This window comes from Oryctolagus cuniculus, chromosome 10 (assembly GCF_051225735.1).
Source record: "Oryctolagus cuniculus isolate XC-2025 breed Fujian yellow rabbit chromosome 10, ASM5122573v1, whole genome shotgun sequence".
Classification (NCBI taxonomy): Eukaryota; Metazoa; Chordata; class Mammalia; order Lagomorpha; family Leporidae; genus Oryctolagus; species Oryctolagus cuniculus.
The window spans coordinates 72,199,188-72,218,843 of NC_142876.1; the positions used below are offsets into that span (position 1 = coordinate 72,199,188).

A 19,656-nucleotide genomic window follows, 5' to 3' on the forward strand; every position below is an offset into this window, starting at 1 on the left:
ATGTACTTTATAAAAATCAAGTCAATATGGATCATAGGCCTAGATGAATAGCACAAAACTGTAAAACTCTTAGATGATAACATAGCAAAATATTTAGGTGACTTTGGTTTTGGTGATGATATATTAGAAACAACACCAAAAGCATGATCCATGAAAAAAATATGATTTTATTAATATTAATTAAAATTGTTAAAGGCACTGATATAGAAAGGACACTTAAAATTCAAACATAAAACAATTGATTTAGAAATTAATAAGAGACCTGAACAGATATTTTACCAAAGAAGCATTACATGTCAACAGGGATCTGCACATTTAAGCAGCAAGACACCAGTACACACTCCAGAACTCCAAAAATCTGAAACACCGGCAGCAGCAAATACTGGGGAGGATGTGGGGAAACAGGGATTCCCATTCATTTTCAACCCAAGTACAAAGTGGTACAGCCACTTCTGAAGACAGTTTAGAAGCTTGTTTAAAAAAAAAAAAAAAAAAAAAAACTACACATGTTCTAACCATGTCATTCAGCAGTGGCACTTCTTGGCATTTGCCCAAAGGAGCTGAAAATTTATGTTCATACAAAAGCCTGCACACAGATGTTTATAGCAACTTTATTCATAAGTGTCCAAACTTATAAGCAACCAAGATGTTCTTCAATAACTGAATAGATCAGCAAACTGGATAATAGAAATAATGCAGTAAATATAAACAAGCTAGAAATACATGAGAACACATTGGGAAAACTTAAACACATACTGTTAAACAAAAAATGCCAATATGCACACTACAGACTGTAGGATTCCAAGTATATGGAATTTTGGAAAAGACAAAACTGTGGAGATAATTAAAAAGATCCAGGCTTTTCAGGATCTCTGGGGGGAAAAGGCCTCGAGGGAAGTCAACGTATTCTATAAGATACCAGAATGGTAGATGCCTGTCATTATGCATTTTGCATAACTCTTAGAATGTATAAGACCAACAATGAAGCCTAAACAATGAACTTTCTTGTACTTACAATGACTCATCAGTTGTAACAGTGCACCAGGATATTTCAGTAGCAGAAAAAATTCCTGCAAGATCCATGCATTCCCATCTGCTCATTTCATAGGCAAGACCCCGGCAAGCTAGACCTGTAGAGTAACCTGTTCCCTTGTCCTTTTGGTGACACAGACATGACTCTTCTTCTGACTTGGGCCCAGGGCTCTTTCTGCTCCTCCAAGCAAGCACCTCAACAGAGCCACCTGGCTGATGTCATTTAGTGTACCCCAGGCTTCCTCCACGACACTGTTTATTTATTCCTAATGGAGGCAGAAAACAGGCTTAAGGTGAGCAACATATTAGTATTCCCAATTCTAAAAGGAAGAACCAAAACTGTTATTGCAATGAACCAAGACATGATTAATGACAACAGTTGTAAGCCCCCTCCACAGAGTCCAAGAGACCAACTGAGAGAAATGGCTGCTTCAATACTACCCTTTAACTCAGCTCCCTCCATATGAATTTCAGATTTACCTACTAAAACTAACATAATCATAGATTCTTAATGTGGGACATTTTTACTGAAGGGAATTGCAAAAGAGAATGTTGAATACATTTATAGGGACTGTTTGGTGCTCTGGTAGTGAGGAGATCCAAATCCAGGAAGTACAGCCATGCCTTCTATTAACACCTTCATGCCTCAGTATTTTGTTTTGTTTTGTTTTGAGACCAGAAGCAGAAGGAAACACCATGCATGATTGCATATCAAAGGAAGAAATTTCCGTAAATCTCCAGCTCCACACAATGGTAAATGCTCCTCTCCTTTCTGAGCTGAATCCGTGTCTGGCATGGCAGCTGGCAAAGGGAAAGTTGTAACATTAGGTTTGTTCTGCCTAGGTGAGAAATTGCATTCATCTCAGGGCCTGTAAAGCGGAGAGAGAAAGCACTGGAGTTTCTCAATCTGGGAATCAAATAAATTGCCAATTTTACTCTCATGCTGCAAGTGGTATTACTTGAGCTACAGATTGCTTATTTGCAGGGACAATAACAAAGTTAGGAATTTGGCCTTTGAGGGGAAGAAGTCATGCTTCAAATGTCCTCTTTTACCCTTAGTTACACATACTTTCTCCTTTTCAGGAATAAGGAGTGGAAAATTTTTTTTTTTGAAACTTAGAAGAATAAGAAAAGCTGACGTAATTATAAAGGAATAGCACTTTCTCTCAATGTCACTCATTTTACGAATGGTCTGTGAGATGAAAGAATGAAGTGACTGCCAAGCAGTAAAAACTGACGTTGGTTAACATCTTTTCCTCTGCCAATCCTTTTCTAGCTCATGCACCTTCCCATTCTCTGAACAGTAATTATTAGCGCACTGTGAAGTTTCATGCATTCCATTTTGCCATCAAAGAAAAACAAGTTTAGAGTTTGAAAAATCCCATAAAGTGGCAGGCTTTGTGGTGTAACAGGTAAAGCCTTTGCCTGCGATGCCAGCATCTCATATGTCCATTAGTTGGAATCCCAGCTGCTCCACTTCTGATCTGGCTCCTTGCTCATGGCCTGGGAAAGCAGCTGAAGATGGCACAAGTACCTGGGTCTCTGCCACCCACATAGGAGAACTAGAAGAAGCACCTGGATCCTGGTTTCAGCCTTGCCCAGCTCTGGCCATTGCAGCCACCTAGGGAGTGAACCAGCAGGTGCAGGATCTCTCTCTCTCTCTCTGTCTCTCCATCACTCTCTGTGACTCTGATTTCAAATAAATAAATACATATTTAAAAAGAAAAGAAAACAGAAAAGAAAAAAGTCTCAAAATCTTAAGACTCTCGAAAATATTAAGTGATTAACAGTGCTTCACAGAGAAGAAGACTAGGAAGCAAACCTGGTATCCAGCCAAGGCTCTGATGTCTTTGAAAGCAGGGGTCCAGGTCTCTGCCAGTGGATGTCTGAGGTCCTTAAGAACAGGAGCCAGGCCTTAAGCCACAGCCTCTTCCTGTGTCCCTCCCAAGCCCATAACAGGAGCAGGGCTCAAGGCAGGTTGTCAATGTTCTGGAAGCAAAATTCCAGTAAATTAGATGTCTTCCCTCCACATAATCAAGGTGTGGCAGATTTTTCTAAATAGTCTTGCAAAATAGTCCATAATCAACACACAAATGCAAATTTTTACTTGGGTGAGGAACAGAGCTATACAGACTTCAGAAAAGTAAATGTCCTAATGCTTCATATAAACCATAATCTAAGGCCAGTAAAAATGTTTTTACTCTTAAGAACCCAGTGGGTTTAAAACTGAAATCCAACTGTAATTTCAGATCTCTGTAACAGAGAGGCAGTTGTGACAACTGATCATCACAAATCATCAAGTCTATCCCTTTATGTCTCCCCTGGGCATCAACATTAGCCTCTCCCTATTTCGGAAATCCAGGAAGAATCATGACACTGTGAAACAGGTCCCCAGAGCCCCAGCACTCCATGCCCAGTCCATTAATTGTCAAGAGCCTGACGCTCACCTCACACAGCAGGTGTTCTTGATGATAAGTCTTCATTTATTAGCTGTCTCACCCTGCCAGTCACCCAGGCTTTAACTCCAATATACCATACCTGCCAGACATCTGCTTTTGTTAGAACATGTGATATACAACATCTAGATTTGAGCATAAGCATAAGGAAAATTGAAATTGAGGTTTGGCAAAACCACTTACTGAATTCAATAATTTAGGTGTGGATTAAGACTGTAGGTGTTGCTATTCCTATTTCAAAAGAGTCTCCTGTAAATTCCAAATGTTCATTTTCCTGAGAAAAGGCATGAAGGCCATTGTGCTCTTGATTACCTACAGTGACGCATATCCCTGGAATTCACATGCCCATTTGCACTGTGCCCTCCAGAGGAAGTGTCCATCTAAAGCCACCCAGCAATGATTTGCTAAAAGTAGATAGTCATGCTTTATATCAGGTTCCTAAGTATTTTCTCTTTTCTTCATCATTCTTTTAATTTCAAAAATTTATTTTTCAAGTTTGCTTCCATAACAATTTTATGAAACGATTTGAGACCATTTGGGGGTGCTCTAATTCATTACAGAAAAAATTTCATCATTAGCATTTTTGTATATGTTAGTATGTAAGAAAGGCACAAAATTCTTAGTGGCAATAGGAAGCTAAGAAAAATGAGAAAGGTTTGTGCTTGAAAAGTGAAAATTGGCATAATGTACATAGTTAAATGTAAGGAATATTCAAAGATAAGCTTTGATTTCAATAGTCTAACTGTATTTCTATACAATTATAAAAGCTTTACAAAACTGTGTTATTCTCTCAGGAGCCAGTTATATGTGTTTTATAACTAACTGAAAAATAAATAGATGTTATAGATAAGAAATAAGCTGCAGTGGCAGGCATTGTGGCACAATGGGTTAAACTGCTGCTTAGGACCCACATCCCACATGGGAGCACCAATCCGACTTCTGATTCCTCTGCTTATGATCCAATTTCCTGATCATACATCCTTGGAGGTGGCAGATGACAGCTCAATAGCTTGTACCCCACCACTTTTGTCGGAGACATGGGCCAACTGATGGTTGATATTCTCTCTCTCTCTCTCTCTCTCTGCCTTTCAAGTAGATGGCATTTTAAAAAAATAATAAAAAATGATGATCTACAGATTGGGAGAAAATTTAAAAAACATTTTAACATTATTAACATTTAATAAAATCGTGTCTATCTAGATTATAATAATAAGAGACATATTCCTTGAGTTCCTAGATGAAATGGGACCATAGATCAGAAGTTTAAGAAAACACAAAGTTTTTATTTAAATCACTAAGATATGACATGTTCACAATAGATCATTTCTGAGAAGTCATTTTTATACAAGAACAAAATGATTGCTATGTATATACTTTTCTTTTTTTTTTTTTTTTTACAGGCAGAGTAGACAGTGAGAGAGAGAGACAGAGAGAAAGGTCTTCCTTTGCCATTGGTTCACCCTCCAATGGCCGCTGTGGCCGGCACACCGCACTGATCTGATGGCAGGAGCCAGGTGCTTCTCCTGGTCTCCCATGAGGTGCAGGGCCCAACTACTTGGGCCATCCTCCACTGCACTCCCTGGCCACAGCAGAGAGCTGGCCTGGAAGAGGGGCAACCAGGACAGAATCCGGCGCCCCGACCGGGACTAGAACCCGGTGTGCCGGCACTGCAAGGCAGAGGATTAGCCTAGTGAGCCGTGGCGCCGGCCCATACTTTTCATCATTCTTTGCAGATGTGTTAATTCACAGGGTGAGGGAAAGATAGAATTTACACAAATGCAAGATGTGAGAAATCCCTGTGTTATTTTATACTGGTTCTCATTAATTTACTCGCAGGTAAGTAATTTTTGTATTATTGTTACCTAGAGATTTTTTCCTCAATTACCACTACTCATCCTCATCTCAAACACAATGCATTTCAGAGTCATTAACTGCCTAATTTAAAGTGAGTTTGAATCACCTTCAAAGCCAGACCATTTCAGAGGAAGCTACCTTCTAGGGAGGTGGTATTATTTTAATTATTTATTTGAAAGGCAAAGAGAGATGGGTAGAGAAATAGACAGAAATCTTCCATCTTCTGGTGAACTCTCCAAATACCTGCAATAGCTGTACCAGGTCAAACCATGAGCCTGGAACTCAATCTGTGTCTCCCATGTCGGTATCAGGGACCCGAGTACCTGCTGTATCCCAGGGTGCACATTAGCAGGAAGCTGAATGGAAAGCTGAGCCAGGGCTCTAACCCAGACACTCCAACAGGAGATCCAAGCATCCTGAACAGTATGCTCAACAACCCCTACCCTGCTCCCCAGCCACCACCGCACACACATGTTTTATCACTCATGACTCACGTCAGAGAGAAGTTATAAGAGCAACTTCTATTTCTATCCTAAATAAAAATTGTGCAAGACAGAAAAAAAAAACTTTTTTGACACACCGCTTTTCTGAAATAACCTTATATTTGTTATTTTTCTTTCATTCAACAATTTTAGAAAAAAGACAAAATAAATGTTATTTTAATTTCTGACATTGACATGTTTGTAGCTGTGACTATTTTCATAACTAGAAATCACCTAAATAAAAGATGAAAATTCTTCTCATTATTCAGTCATTTTATCATTAGTTAAAAGCCCAGTCATTTGATTTAATGTTTCATTTTTTAAGTTGTTTGATCTTTAAATTTACAATTTTTGTGTTTCTAAATATATACTTTAAAAATTTGTTTGGAATTATAATAGATGTTTTTAAATTTTTTGTTGACAAAAACTGTATTTTTTTTTTTTTTTTTGACAGGCAGAGTGGACAGTGAGAGAGAGAGAGAGACAGAGAGAAAGGTCTTCCTTTAACATTGGTTCACCGCCCCCCCCCAATGGCAGCTGCAGCCAGCACGCTGCGCACTGTCCTGATTTGAAGCCAGGAGCCAGGTGCTTCTCCTGGTCTCCCATGCGGGTGCAGGGCCCAAGCACTTGGGGCATCCTCCACTGCACTCTGGGCCACAGCAGAGAGCTGGACAGGGAGAGGAGCAACTGGGACAGAATCCGGTGCCCTGACCGGGACTAGAACTCCTGGGTGCGGGCGCCACAGGCGGAGGATTAGCCTGTTGAGCCACAGCGCCGGCCTGTATATTTTGTGATATAGAAAGAACATGACATTTTGAAATATGTGTACATTTAAGAATGCTACAAAAAGTTAATTGAAGTATAATTATCTCATTACTTTTATTTATTTTTTAGAAGAGTTGGTTTTTTTGAAATTTTTTTAAATTTTCATTGATGTTTAACAGATTCAGTGTGATTTTGTGGATACAATTCCAAGAACATAATGATAGACCCTTCTTCCCCAAGCTCAATCACTACCACATATGCAAAATCACTCAGTTGTTTCTATCTAAATTTAGGAGGAAAGCTGTCTCAGACGTATCTGCTTTAAGTTAGTCCTATTTTTAGTGCTGATATTTGTGCACCAGGTCAAATAATATAAGATTTGTCCATTGCAATGATGACAATTTAGTTTTTAAAATATCTCCAGCTTACCAAGAACTATTTCAGATGATATATTACTTTTTCATTCCATGTTTTAAAAATTGAATCTCTTCATGATAAATATTGGTTTTAAAAATCAATGCGAGTATCAAAAAGACAAGCATCATATATTTTCCCTGATTTGTAATAACTGCTATACAGAGTACAAAAAAAGTGTTTATATATATATATATTATATATATATATTATATATATGGGTGAAAATGACATTTTAAGATTTGGTTATTATTTACAGTCCTTGTGTATACTCCTGAAGAACAACAGTTTTTTGACTTACTATTTGTTGAATTCCTTATTTAGTGGAGGGTTAAGTCTGTGTTTATAAAGAAAATTGAAAGCAGGTTTTGATAAAACAAGGGGAAAAAAGGCAGAGGGAAGGTGGGAGCAAGGAAGGAAGGAGAGGTGGGATGAGATGTATCATTATGCTCTTAAAACTGTATATATGAAATACATGAACTTGGTTCCCTTTATATAAATTAAAAAAAAAATAATCATGAGTTTCAAATTCTCCCACTAAGTTGTATAGACAAGTATGAGTATACTTCTATTTTTTGCAATACAATAGAGGAAAGTAAAGGTTCAAAGGGACATTAAAAAATCATTTTCAAAGCTATTTTGAACTATGCCAGTGGAAAATACAGTTTCATTCATCTATCTCTCAAATTTAGCAAGCTTTTTAGCAAGCATTTTCATAGTTTGAAGATCGAGGTTTCCCTAGCAACAGTAATGCAGACTGTAAAAACACAAAAAAGCATGAGAAAAGGTTATTAAACCAGAGCTATCATCTCTCCTGTCACCTCAGCTGATAAATCATTCTTAATTCCAGGGGAGTCAGAGATGACTCTGCAGTTAGGCAACCTGAGAGACGTTCTTGACTCCTCTGTCTCCTTTACACTCAATTCTATTTAATCAACAACTGATTTCACTCCAGAGTTTATCTATATCCACTCTGTGGCCATCATTAACCCCATGCATTCAGTGCCAACTTCATGTGGCCAGCTGGTCTCCACCACCTACTCTTGATCTCCTCTTTATTATTCCACTGTATCCAGAATTATCTTTGATATGGAAGTCTGGTCATGCCATCCACATATTTAAAACAATGACAATAAATTACAATCTCCAATGATGTCAGTGGCTTACTAGTATTCTAATGTCCGGGATATAAAGTACAAACACTTCACCAGATCTCTGACCCCTACACTGTCTGTCTGTGTCCTCCAGACTCACCACGCCTGGGCTTCTTCATTCTCCCTGGTCACTGTCACATGGGCCTTCCCAAAGGCACCCTCCATGCCTTCCTCTTTCCTGTCACAGGGATTACCCATGAACTGCTTTCTGAATTGCTGTCCTCATTATCAAAACTCCATTAATTTCTCTACATCTTGTACCTCTCATCTCAAGTGTCACTCCTCAGAGAAGCAAGTCTGACACCCTGGACTAAATCAGATCTCTCTGTTTTATGCTCCTGAGGTATCATATCTTTCTTTACATAGTAATCACAGCTATAATTTCACCATTTTTCATGTGCTTTTTTAAATATAGCTCTCTCCCAGTAGACTCCTTTTCCCAAGCACCAAACCCAGTCCAAAGCATTTGCTGGAAGAGCAAACAAATAATTATTGAATATTTTTTTGAATTTAAATCTTCTTGGTAATGGGGACATAGTCCTGAGTTTGCACTCCCAGTTTGGGAAACAAGGACAAATGAAAACGTAAATGCATGTGGGTCAAATGGAGGACGAAAGGCAGGTCCACGAGTGAGAGAGTCACCCCACGAGTGGGGAACTTGAGCTTTGCCTGGGCTGGTCACAGCAGATCTTACTGAGAGACCATGTGAGCAGGAACCTGAAAGCAGTAGAAGAGCCAGTCATGGGTTTCCTGGGCCAGATCACAAAGGGTCTCTATGAAAGAGTCTCCATGAAATTAAGTTCATGTTTGATTCTGAGTGAGAAGATTACTTTCTTTAAAAAGACATACTTTGCTTTTTCAGAAGAATATTCAAGCTAATGAGTAATGGGTAATGAAAAGGTAAGATTACTTGGATTCCATTAAAACAGTCCAAAAAGAGTGGATTTGGATTCTGGATACCTTTTAAAGATAGATCCTCCAAGATGAGAAGTGTGAGAGAAAAAGGAGTCATTGATGACTGCAAGATTCTTAGGCACGGGGATGGACGAAGCTGACAATAACTGATACAAGGATGTCTGGCAGAGGTGTGTGTTGGGGAAGGAAGGAGGCAGTAGTGAAATAAATGAATAACTTGTTTAAATATAACAAATCTGAGATTTCTATATCTACAAGGATAACAAATACAGTAAGCAATCTCTGGCATTGAGCTCAATTCAGTGACTTAAGGGCAGGTATGAGGGGAAGGCTCTGTACTGAAATCTTTGTACAGTGGATATCAAGCATTCAGCAGAAAATGGACTCCAATAGAGAATTAGCCACAGTGATGTACAAGATGGTGATTCAGACCTTATCATCACGTATCAAACTAAATGATTATGAAAATTCCTCTGCTTTTCCATTTTCCAGTTGGGTGACCTTTCTAATCAAATCTATAAAGTGCTCCCCAAGAGTCATCTCAATTAAATCCACTTTTTAGGGCAATCTACTCATGAGAATTACAAAACAAAGCCCAGAATTCTCAGCTTAGCATTTTTTTTTATTTTTATTTTTATTTTTTGACAGGCAGAGTGGAGAGTGAGAGAGAGAGACAGAGAGAAAGGTCCTCCTTTGCTGTTGGTTCACCCTCCATTGGCCGCCACGGCTGGCGTGCTACGGCCGGCACATTGCGATGATCCGATGGCAGGAGCCAGGGTACTTATCCTGGTCTCCCATGGGGTGCAGGGCCCAAGTACTTGGGCCATCCTCCACTGCACTCCCTGGCCACAGCAGAGAGCTGGCCTGGAAGAGGGGCAACCGGGACAGAATCCGGCACCTCGACCGGGACTAGAACCCGGTGTGCGGGCACTGCAAGGCAGAGGATGAGCCTAGTGAGCTGCGGTGCCGGCCTCAGCTTAGCATTTAAATCTGTGAAAAACATATTGCTACTGAGTGTTCCAACTACCTTAAACTACTTGTACACTTGTCATAAGCAAAGCGAATAATCCAGGCTGTGTACAAACAACCATCTCTTTCATTGGACTCTAACATCCTAGGAAATTATTCCTCTTCCCTCCTCACTCCAGAATCAGATACCACACAACCAGGGACAGTCCTTATATCCCAGAACATGCTGAATTTTTTCAAACTAGCCAATCCTGGGCTTGCTTAATCTGTCTTTTTCCATTTCTCCTTTGTAACCATAATAAAGGCCCTCACCACAGATTCAGTCTTCCCTGTGCCTCCTAATCAACCTCTGCTCCCTGTGTGGACCCTGTGCCATCCATTTCTCTTGGAATCTGTGACAAAACTATTATGTTCAAAGAGGGTAATCTCATGATCTCTTGGCCTTAGCATAGTTAAATAAATTTTAAAACAATATATGCTTTATTTCTCTCTGAGTAAGTACTTAGAATTGAAACGATGGGTCATGTGAAAGATGTTAACTTTTTGAAAAATCACCACAGAAGAGAAGAAAATGATAGACTATTTTCTCTCATGAAGTTACAGCTCTAAATATCCTCAAACAAATGTTAGCAAATGGAACTCAACAGATGACTATACAATATAATAGTGGAATGCATGCCATGAATGCAAGATTGATTTAATGTAAAATTCAATTAAGGGGCCAGCACTGTGGCGCAGTGGGTTAAAGCCCTGGCCTGAAGCGCCAGCATCCCAGATGGGCACCGGTTTTAGTCCCAGCTGTTCCTCTTCCAATCCAGCTCTCTGCTATGACCTGGGAAAGCAGAATATGGTCCAAGTGCTTGGGCCCTTGCACCCACGTGGGAGACCTGGAAGAAGCTCCTGGCTCCTGACTTCGGATCGGCTCAGCTCCGGCCATTGCGGCTGTCTGGGAAGTAGATAGAAGACCTCTTCTGTCTCTACCTCTCTCTCTAACTCTGTCTTTCAAATAAATAAAATAAATCTTTAACAAAAAATTCAACTAATGAGATGCAAGATATCAATAGAATAAAACACAAAAATCATATGATCACTAGATGTAGAAAAAGAATTTGATAAAATAAAACATTTATCATGACAAAAATTTCTTAATAAACATTATAAGGGGATCTATAATATAAAATATCACATAGAATATCATATTGGACCAGTGCTGTGTGCAACAAGTTAAGCCACTGCTTTCAAAGATGACATTCCTTATCATAGTAATGATTTGAGTCCTGGATGCTCCACTTCTGATTCCAGAGTCTTGCTAATGCACTTGGGAAAGCAGCAGAATGGTTCTGTTATTTGGAACTCTGTTACTCATCTAAGAAACCCAAATGGAGTTCTTGGCTCCTGGTTTTGGCTTGGTCTAGCCTTGACTGTTGCAGCCATTTGAGGAGTGAGCCAGTGGATAGAAGCTTTTCTCTCTCTCAAATAAAAAAAAAAATCTTTAAAATAATACATTTAAAAAATATGATTCAAGGCCGGCGCTGTGGCTCACTAGGCTAATCCTCTGCCTGCAGCGCTGGCACTCTGGGTTCTAGTCCCGGCTGGGGCGCCGGTTCTGTCCCGGTTGCTCCTCTTCCAGTCCAGCTCTTTGCTGTGGCCTGGGACAGTGGAGGATGACCCAAGTGCTTGGGCCCTGCACCTGCTTGGGAAACCAGGAGGAAGCACCTGGCTTCTGGCTTTGGATCTGCGCAGCGCGCCGGTTGTAGCGGCCATTTGGGGAGATGAACCAACGGAAGGAAGACCTTTCTCTCTGTCTCTCTCTCTCTCACTGTCTAACTCTGCCTGTCAAAAAAAAAAAAATATGATTCAAGACTAAAAACATGCCAAGGAGTACTGTTTCTATTCAGTATAGCACTGCAGGTTCTGTCAATGCCAGCAGATAGGAAAAAAATGGTATCAGGCCAGGAAAAAAGATTAAATAGACACCCAGATTGAAGAAAGAGGTAGAACTTTGCTTAAACAAAGCCCTTTCTCATATGTGGAAAATTCTATGGAACAAGCACACACATATACACACACAATATCCAAATTTCCTAGAAGTGACAAATAGGTATAGCAAGTTTTCAGGATACAAAATCACTGCAAAAATTAATGGTATCAGGGCCTGTGCTGTGCCGCAGCGGGTTAACACCATGTCCTGAAGCGCCGGCATCCCATATGGGTGCTGGTTCGAGTCCTGGCTATTCCACTTCCAATCCAGCTCTCTGCTACGGCTTGGGAAAGCACTAGAAGATGGCCCAAGTCCTTGGGCCCCTGCACCCACGTGGGAGACCTAGAAAAAGCTTCTGACTCGTGGCTTTGGATCAGCCCAGCTCTGGCCGTTGGGATCTATGGGGGAGTGAACCATCGGATGGAAGACCTTTCTCTCTCTCTCTCTCTGTAACTCTGACTTTCAAATAAATAAATCTTTAAAAAATTAATTGTATGGATTGTGGTAATGGTAACCTGGTTATTGTATACTTATGTCCAAATTTACCAAATTGTATATATTAATTTTGTGTGGTTTTTGTATGCTAACTATATTTCAATAAAGCTGGGAAAAAATCCAATTGTATATATATACAATAAAAACATCTGAAAATGAATTCTGAATTTACTTCATAACATCATAAAATTAATAAAAATTCTTAGGAATTAATTATTCTTAAGTGCAAGATTTATATACTGAAAATTATAAAACTTTGCTGACGAAATTACAGTATATTAAATAAATGAAGTGATGTTTTGGGCTAAATTATTTGTGGGCTCAAAATTTTTAAGATATCAGCTCTCAATAAACTGATCTATGGATTCAATACAATCCTTAACAAAATTCTACCATGCTCTTTTTCAGGAACTAGCAAGCAGATTTTAAAATTTACATGAAATCACCTATATTAGGCAAAATAATTTTTAAAAAGAACAAAGTTGGAGATGTTCACTTCTTAATTTTAAAATTTATTATTAAGGGGACTACACTGTGGCACAGTGGGTAAAGCCTATGCCTGCAGTGCCAGCATCCTATATGGGTGCTGGTTTGAGTCCCGGCTGCTCCACTTCCATTCCAGTTCTCTGCTATGGCCTGGGAAAGTAGTAGAAGATGGCCCAAGTCCTTGGGACCCTGCACCCATGTGGGAGACCCGGAGGAAATTCCTGGCTCCTGGCTTTTGATCAGCGCAGCTCCGGTTGTTGCGGCCACTTGGGTAGCAAACCAGTGGGTGGAGGAACTCTCTCTCTCTCTCTCTCTCTGCCTCTCCTTCTCTCTCTATTTAACTCTGACTTTCAAGTAAATAAGTAAATCTTTAAAAAAAATTATGAAGCTACAATTATCAGGACAATATGGTACTGGCAGAAGGGTAGACATACAGATCATTGTAACAGAATTGAGAACCTAGAAACAAATCTCTGTATTTAACTGATGGTTGAGAAAGTTGCCCGGACAATTCAAGAATGGAAATGATATTCTATTCTGCATATGGTGCTGAGAAAATTGGATATTCACCTACAAAAAGATAAACTTAAACCTTCATTTTTTATCATATATAAAGATTAATTCAAAATGGGTGAAATATTTAAATGTAGGAGCCAAATAAATAAACAATAGCTTCTTTTTTTAAGATTTATTTATTTATTTGAAAGTCAGAGTTACACAGAGAGAGGCTAGGTGGAGAGAGAGGTCCTCCATCCATTGGTTCACTCTCCAATTGGCTGCAATGGCTACAGCTTAACCAATCCAAAGCCAGGAGCCAGGAGCCTCCCCCAGGTCTCCCATGCAGGTGCAGGAGCCCAAGGACTTGGGCCATCCTCCACTGATTTCCCAGGCCATACCAGAGAGCTGGATCGGAAGTAGAGCAGCCAGGTCTCAAACTGGTGCCCATATGGGATGCCAGCACTTCAGGCCAGGGTGTTAACCTGCTGCACCACAGCACCGGCCCTAAGAATAGTTTCTTCTTTTGTTAGAAAACGCAGAAAGAATATCTTTGAAGCTTCATGTTAGGCAAAAAGTTCTATATATGACAACAAAAGCATAACCCATAAACTTTAAAAAATTATAAAATGGACCCAAGTCCAATTTAATCTTTTAGATTTCAAAAGATACCAAGAAGAAAATGAAAAGAGAAATCCCAGAGTAAGTGAAAATATTTGCAAAACAGTTACTCAAAGAAAAGAAAGGCAAACAATCCAACTAAAAATGGACAAAAAATATGAGAAGGCATTTCAACAGCTAATAATCACATTAAATAATGTTTAACATAATTAATCATTTAGGAAATACATGTAAAAACTACTCACTAGAATGATGGAACTGTAATAAATCAAATAGACAATGAAAAATATAGATAAGGAAAGAGAGAATTTAGAGCCCTAAATGTAAAATGGGAATGTAAAATAGCACAATCATTTGGGTAAGACAATTTGATAGTTTCTAGAAAAGTTATATGCAAAACTGCCACAGAACTTACCAATTCCATTCCTAGGTATCTGTTTAAAAGTAATTAAAACATACACACATACAAAGACATGTGGACAAATGTTTATAGAATCATTATTCAATATTTATATTATATAGTACAAGTGTATTCAGCAAATAAATGGGTGGACTAAATATGATATATCCATACAATGGAATGCTATTCAACAACTAAAGGAAAACACAGACATATGCTACATCATGGATGAACCTCAAAAACATGCTAGGGGAAGGAAACCAGGCAGTAGAGACCACATAGTAGGCAATTTCATGTTTATAAAATGTACACAAAAGGCACATTTACATGGGTATAAAGTACATTAATGGTTGTCTGGAGCCAAGGATGGGACTGGGGATTAATTCTAAATGAATGTAAGGAATCTCACCAAGGGGGATGGAAATATCCTAAACTGACTTACTGTGCAAGTTGACAGCTAGGTAAAATTACTGAACATTGCTAATTGAATAATACACTAGAAGTGTGGAACTTAATATCTCTCTCTATAAAGCTATTAAAAAGAAAACTTCAATGTGGTTATGTTGTTTTAAATTACCACCAGCAGTGAATAAGAATTCCATTGCTTTTACGTCTTTGCCAAAACTTGGTAAGATTATTTTTAAAGTTCAGCCATTCTCAAATGTGTAGAGGCACTTGGAGCATGCAATCAGAGTCATGCTAAACTTGTCATTTCTGATGTCAGGTTTTACCCACCCTTGTGTTCTGGTTCCAGCCCACATGTTTGTGGGGGAGGCTGAATCCAGAAAGGCCTCGAGGGACTACCTAAGCCTGCCTTGAATTTGAAAACCTGTCTTTAAGTTTCAAATCCCTGGAGGTAAACGACCCAGCCCCAGGGCACTTCTGCCTATTATACCATTAAGGTGGTATAACAGGAGTGGCTAAAACCCTTTTGCATCACATCACCCCACCCCTTGCCGGCTTCCACTCCCTTTTACAATAAAGTGAGATCCTGCTTCAACTGGGCTCCACCACCGCATCTGATTGTCCTCCCGGAAGGCTGAGTGGTGGGTGGTGCAGTTCCCCTCCTCCGCCTAGGCAAGCTGCGAGCAGCCTGCCTAATTCTCCGGCGCTGAGGAGGAAGAGGCACCGCATTTGTTGTGTTCTCTTTTCATTTGTTGTATGACTGATCTGATTACTTTCCTATTCATCCTATTTTTGGTGAGTGATTTTCTGTTGTTTGTAACCAAGAATGCTGGACAGGATATTTTCTTTCCTTTTTTAAAATTTAAGATTTATTTATTTATTTATTCGTTTATTTGTAAGTCAGGGTGGCAGAGAGGGAGTGTTAGGCAGGAAGTTAGGTATGAGCTTATGTGTGTGTGACAAAAGCCTCCAGAGAAGACTTCCAAGTCCAGCATATGCATCAACATCTCAAAAGTTATCCCGATAATGCTTCAGGGGCAGCCCAGTGTTTGCATCCTGCCCTGCCCCCTTCTACCTGATAACCTGCCATGCGGAGATCCCTTGCCTGACAAATCTTCCACTGTCTCCCAGATGCAGCCCAGTATCTGCATTTCAAACACCCTGCTCCGGATCCCCATTCTCCAGGGTGTCCTGCTCACCCTTCCTCTGAACCCAGGATGGCCCCAGCTAGGTTTCCTCCTGTCTGATACCTTCAAGGAAAAACTCAGATAGGAGCTTCTTAGTATTTACAGCCATAAAATCCTCTGTTTCAGGAGGAAATGTGTGAAGACAGAGACCCATCTCCTTAAAACCCCCTGGCCTCAACCAGACCAGCCTCAACCAGCCCTCTGCCTCTCTGCTGAGCGGCCCACCTGGCCTGGTCAGGTGGGTAATCTTGAGCGATAGATTTCAAACCCCACTCAGCCCCCAGATATCAGGGCCTTTCTCTATGCTCACCTCCAGCTGAGATTCATAGGGGAAGGTGAGGGCACATCTTATCTTCCATTGCTTTCTGCCTTCTTCCTCCTCCCGGGGCTCCCTCCCCGACTCTTTTGCTCTCCTAGTCTGCATGCCTATACCGCTGGCCTGGAGAAAGGGAGAGGGAAATTCCACAGGTCTCTCCACCTAAAGGAAAAAGCTGTTACCTGTTAACCCTTTCCAACCTGGTTGAAAGTTTTCCGTCTTTGCAGCTTATGGTAGCTCTGGTGCGTCTTAAAGTTTTTGTGAACTATTATTGTTGCTAAGCTTTGATTGCCTGATGACTGAATCTGGAAAGAAGCTAAACTATCTGTTTTAATTGACTAAGTGTTTGCAGTAGTCCTGATTGATCTGGCTTTGGTTGAATTATGGGAGGTTCCCAGCACTCGTGGTCTAATGGCGCACCTACCCAACCCCACGGCTAGTCCTGCCAGGCCCTGGTGTGTGCAGTCTTCTGTAAATGGGGGACGACAGCCTTTCTCTGCACTCCATTCCAGTCCACATGGCCTGCCGCACCCAGGCAGGCAAAGCCAGATATCTCTAGGGAGAACCCCCCCAGGGCTGCTTTTTTTTCCTCTCCAGGAGGAATTTCCGATTCAATACTACTGCTGGCCTTACCTCAGGGAGGGAGAACCATAATCCATTAACTCTTTCCAACCTGATAGGTTTTTCTCTTTGCAGTTAATGGAAACCTAAGCAATGGGTTCAAATGCTGATGATCAGCTCTTTTCTGTGCTGCTGTCCCTGACTTAGCTGATAAGAGTTTTCATGTGTCTTGAAAGTTTCGTGTTTTTCTATTTGTAGTACTGAGACTACGTTATTTGTCTGTTTTAATGTTTGAGTGATTACCCAACTGATCAGAAACGTACTAATTGTTGGCTAAACTGTTGGACTCTCTGACAGCTTAAATTCTAAACCGAGTCTTCCAACTTTGGGCTTCCAGTCGGATCCCTGGAACTCTCAAAGGATGAGACTCTAAAATTTGTTAAAGCAACAGCTGTTTGAGTCAATTCAGATTATGTGACCTGTGCTGTATTCATGTTTTTGCTTTCCAGCTAGAGTGGTCTTATGAAAATGAAAGTAAATTCTGTGTATACAAGCCTTTATTTTGTTAACTAAAGTAAGCCAATACAGATTGGTTCAGAGAATTGAGTTAATGCAAACGCCCTTCGGTTTTGCTAGGTTTGCTCAGTGGCTCACTTGCTCAGTTTTACATGTCTTTGATATGCTTTAAACTCGTTTCTCTTAACGATGAAGATCTTTTGAAAGTAGTAAACATGCACTAGTGTCCCTGTTGCTGCTCAGGTGCTATCCTTATGTTACTTAAAAGCATGGGAAATATAATTTTGACTTTTAATTCAGATAATGGTGTGGTATTCATTAATAACTGTTTTAAGTTATCTAGGCATCGGTGCTAAGTAAAACTTGGAAAAATGTATTATGTGTACTTTTAACATCTCAAATTTGATAAGAGAGACTGTTTGAGTTTGTTAGCATGTATTCTCATAGGTTGTCCATATATGACAATTCAAGACTATGTAAAAGTAACTACAGAGTTGAGTGATAATGCCAAAATTACACTGACCTAAAGTTGAAGTCTGATCTTCTGTTATAACAATGGGGTTTTAAAAAAAAATGTGCACTAATGTAAAGCGCATGAGAGTTTTATTGCAGGTCTGGGCCTGGACTCTCAATCAACACCGACACAGCGGGTCTGAATTGAGGGCCCGATCCTTCAGTTAACAGGGTTTTTATAGGGTTTTCAGAGACATTCTATACATCATGGTAGCATTTAGCAAATAATCTCATCCCACGGGAAATTCAAGGGACATCTCTTAGAATTGATTAGTGCATCCAGTGGTGGGAACGGACCTACTAAAGGTGGTTGGATGGCTTTGGGGTTGATGCTTTTTGAATTGATTGGCCGAAGCATAGGGTCCGAGCTGATGGGGTGTACATGCCAAACTGCAGGGTCTCAGGAAGCTATTAATGACCTTATCTGCCCTGAGAAGACACCAGGAACTCTAGGTATTTCTCTGTTATCTGCTAATCGGCTGTTGCTAGGAGAGTTTATTGCAAGGGGAGTTCATTTATTTACTTTTAGGAGCTTCTGGCTTAGGGTTCAGGGCTTAGTCAGGCCCAAGTTACAAGATGGAGGCCTAATTTAAAATAGTCACACCTTGATCCAGGCTCAGGTCTCACACCTGAATAGTGGCTGCTTACAAAATTCATGTCCTTCAAATAACCTCAGCATGAAACTCATTTGGAAATAGAGCTTTTATAGGTGTGATAAATTAAGATGACACAGGGGAGTATGATGGAACTTAACTGGTGTCCTTATGAGGACAGAAGAGACCCAGAGACACAGGCACAGAAGGAAATGATGTGAACAGAGACACACAGAGGAGAGAGCACCATGTGAAAACACTGACACACAGAGAGGTGCTCAGGTGATCCTGAGCAGAGAGATCAGAACTCTGCAGCTGGAAGTCAAGGCAAGCCAAGGATTGAGTGTAAACACCAGAAGCTAGGAAAAGGCTCAAAAAACTCTTTCTCTGAAATCAACCCTTCCAGGCCTTGATTTTAGACTTCTAACCTCTAGATCCATGAGAAAATAACTTTCTACTTTGTTGTAGTGTCTCTAAGAAACCAACGCAAGCAGCAGTAATGAAAATGTGTTGTGCAGAGCACCAGTCTAAGGCTTTTGGACTTAATACTGATAAACTGCTGGTGACAAGCAAGAATGGCAAGCAGTAAACACAATTCTGTACTTCTCATTGCCTTTAATAAGCTCATGTTTATTGTAACTCTAAAAAGACATTCGGGACTTTTAAAAATTTCTTGAGAATAAACATTAGCATAGTGTGGGAAAAATATTCCAGAGAAGCAATTTTGTTAAAACTCCCTTTGAGAATATCACTTCTTTAGAGAACAATATAAGTTTGAAAAATGGAGATTTTTTTCTAAACTACCTACCTTATCAATCTGTTCATTGTGCAAGTCCTTTATGTGGGTTCTGGTAGGTAAGAGGTTTATTTTGTGGCAGATTAAATAGCAGAATTTAATTCCCTGCTCCCAGTGTGCTGCCATTTATCCACTACAGTTCCCTGATTAAACCCCACTAGACTTCCCCTGGTTGATCTGGCTGAAGTCATTTGGTTATCAATTAGATTCCAGGAATATAAGCCTGACTGCATCATGTCATGTTCTCACA

General features: G+C 40.1%; 1 long non-coding RNA gene across 1 annotated transcript; it reads right to left on the bottom strand.

Moving 5' to 3' along the window:
• Positions 1 to 912: 912 nt before the first annotated feature.
• On the bottom strand, positions 913 to 16,912 carry LOC149123819 (uncharacterized). Its single transcript, XR_016215153.1, has 3 exons — positions 16,422 to 16,912; positions 2,855 to 3,021; positions 913 to 1,298 (listed from the first exon to the last, which is right to left on the bottom strand). It is a non-coding gene; the product is annotated as an uncharacterized LOC149123819 (long non-coding RNA).
• Positions 16,913 to 19,656: the final 2,744 nt, after the last annotated feature.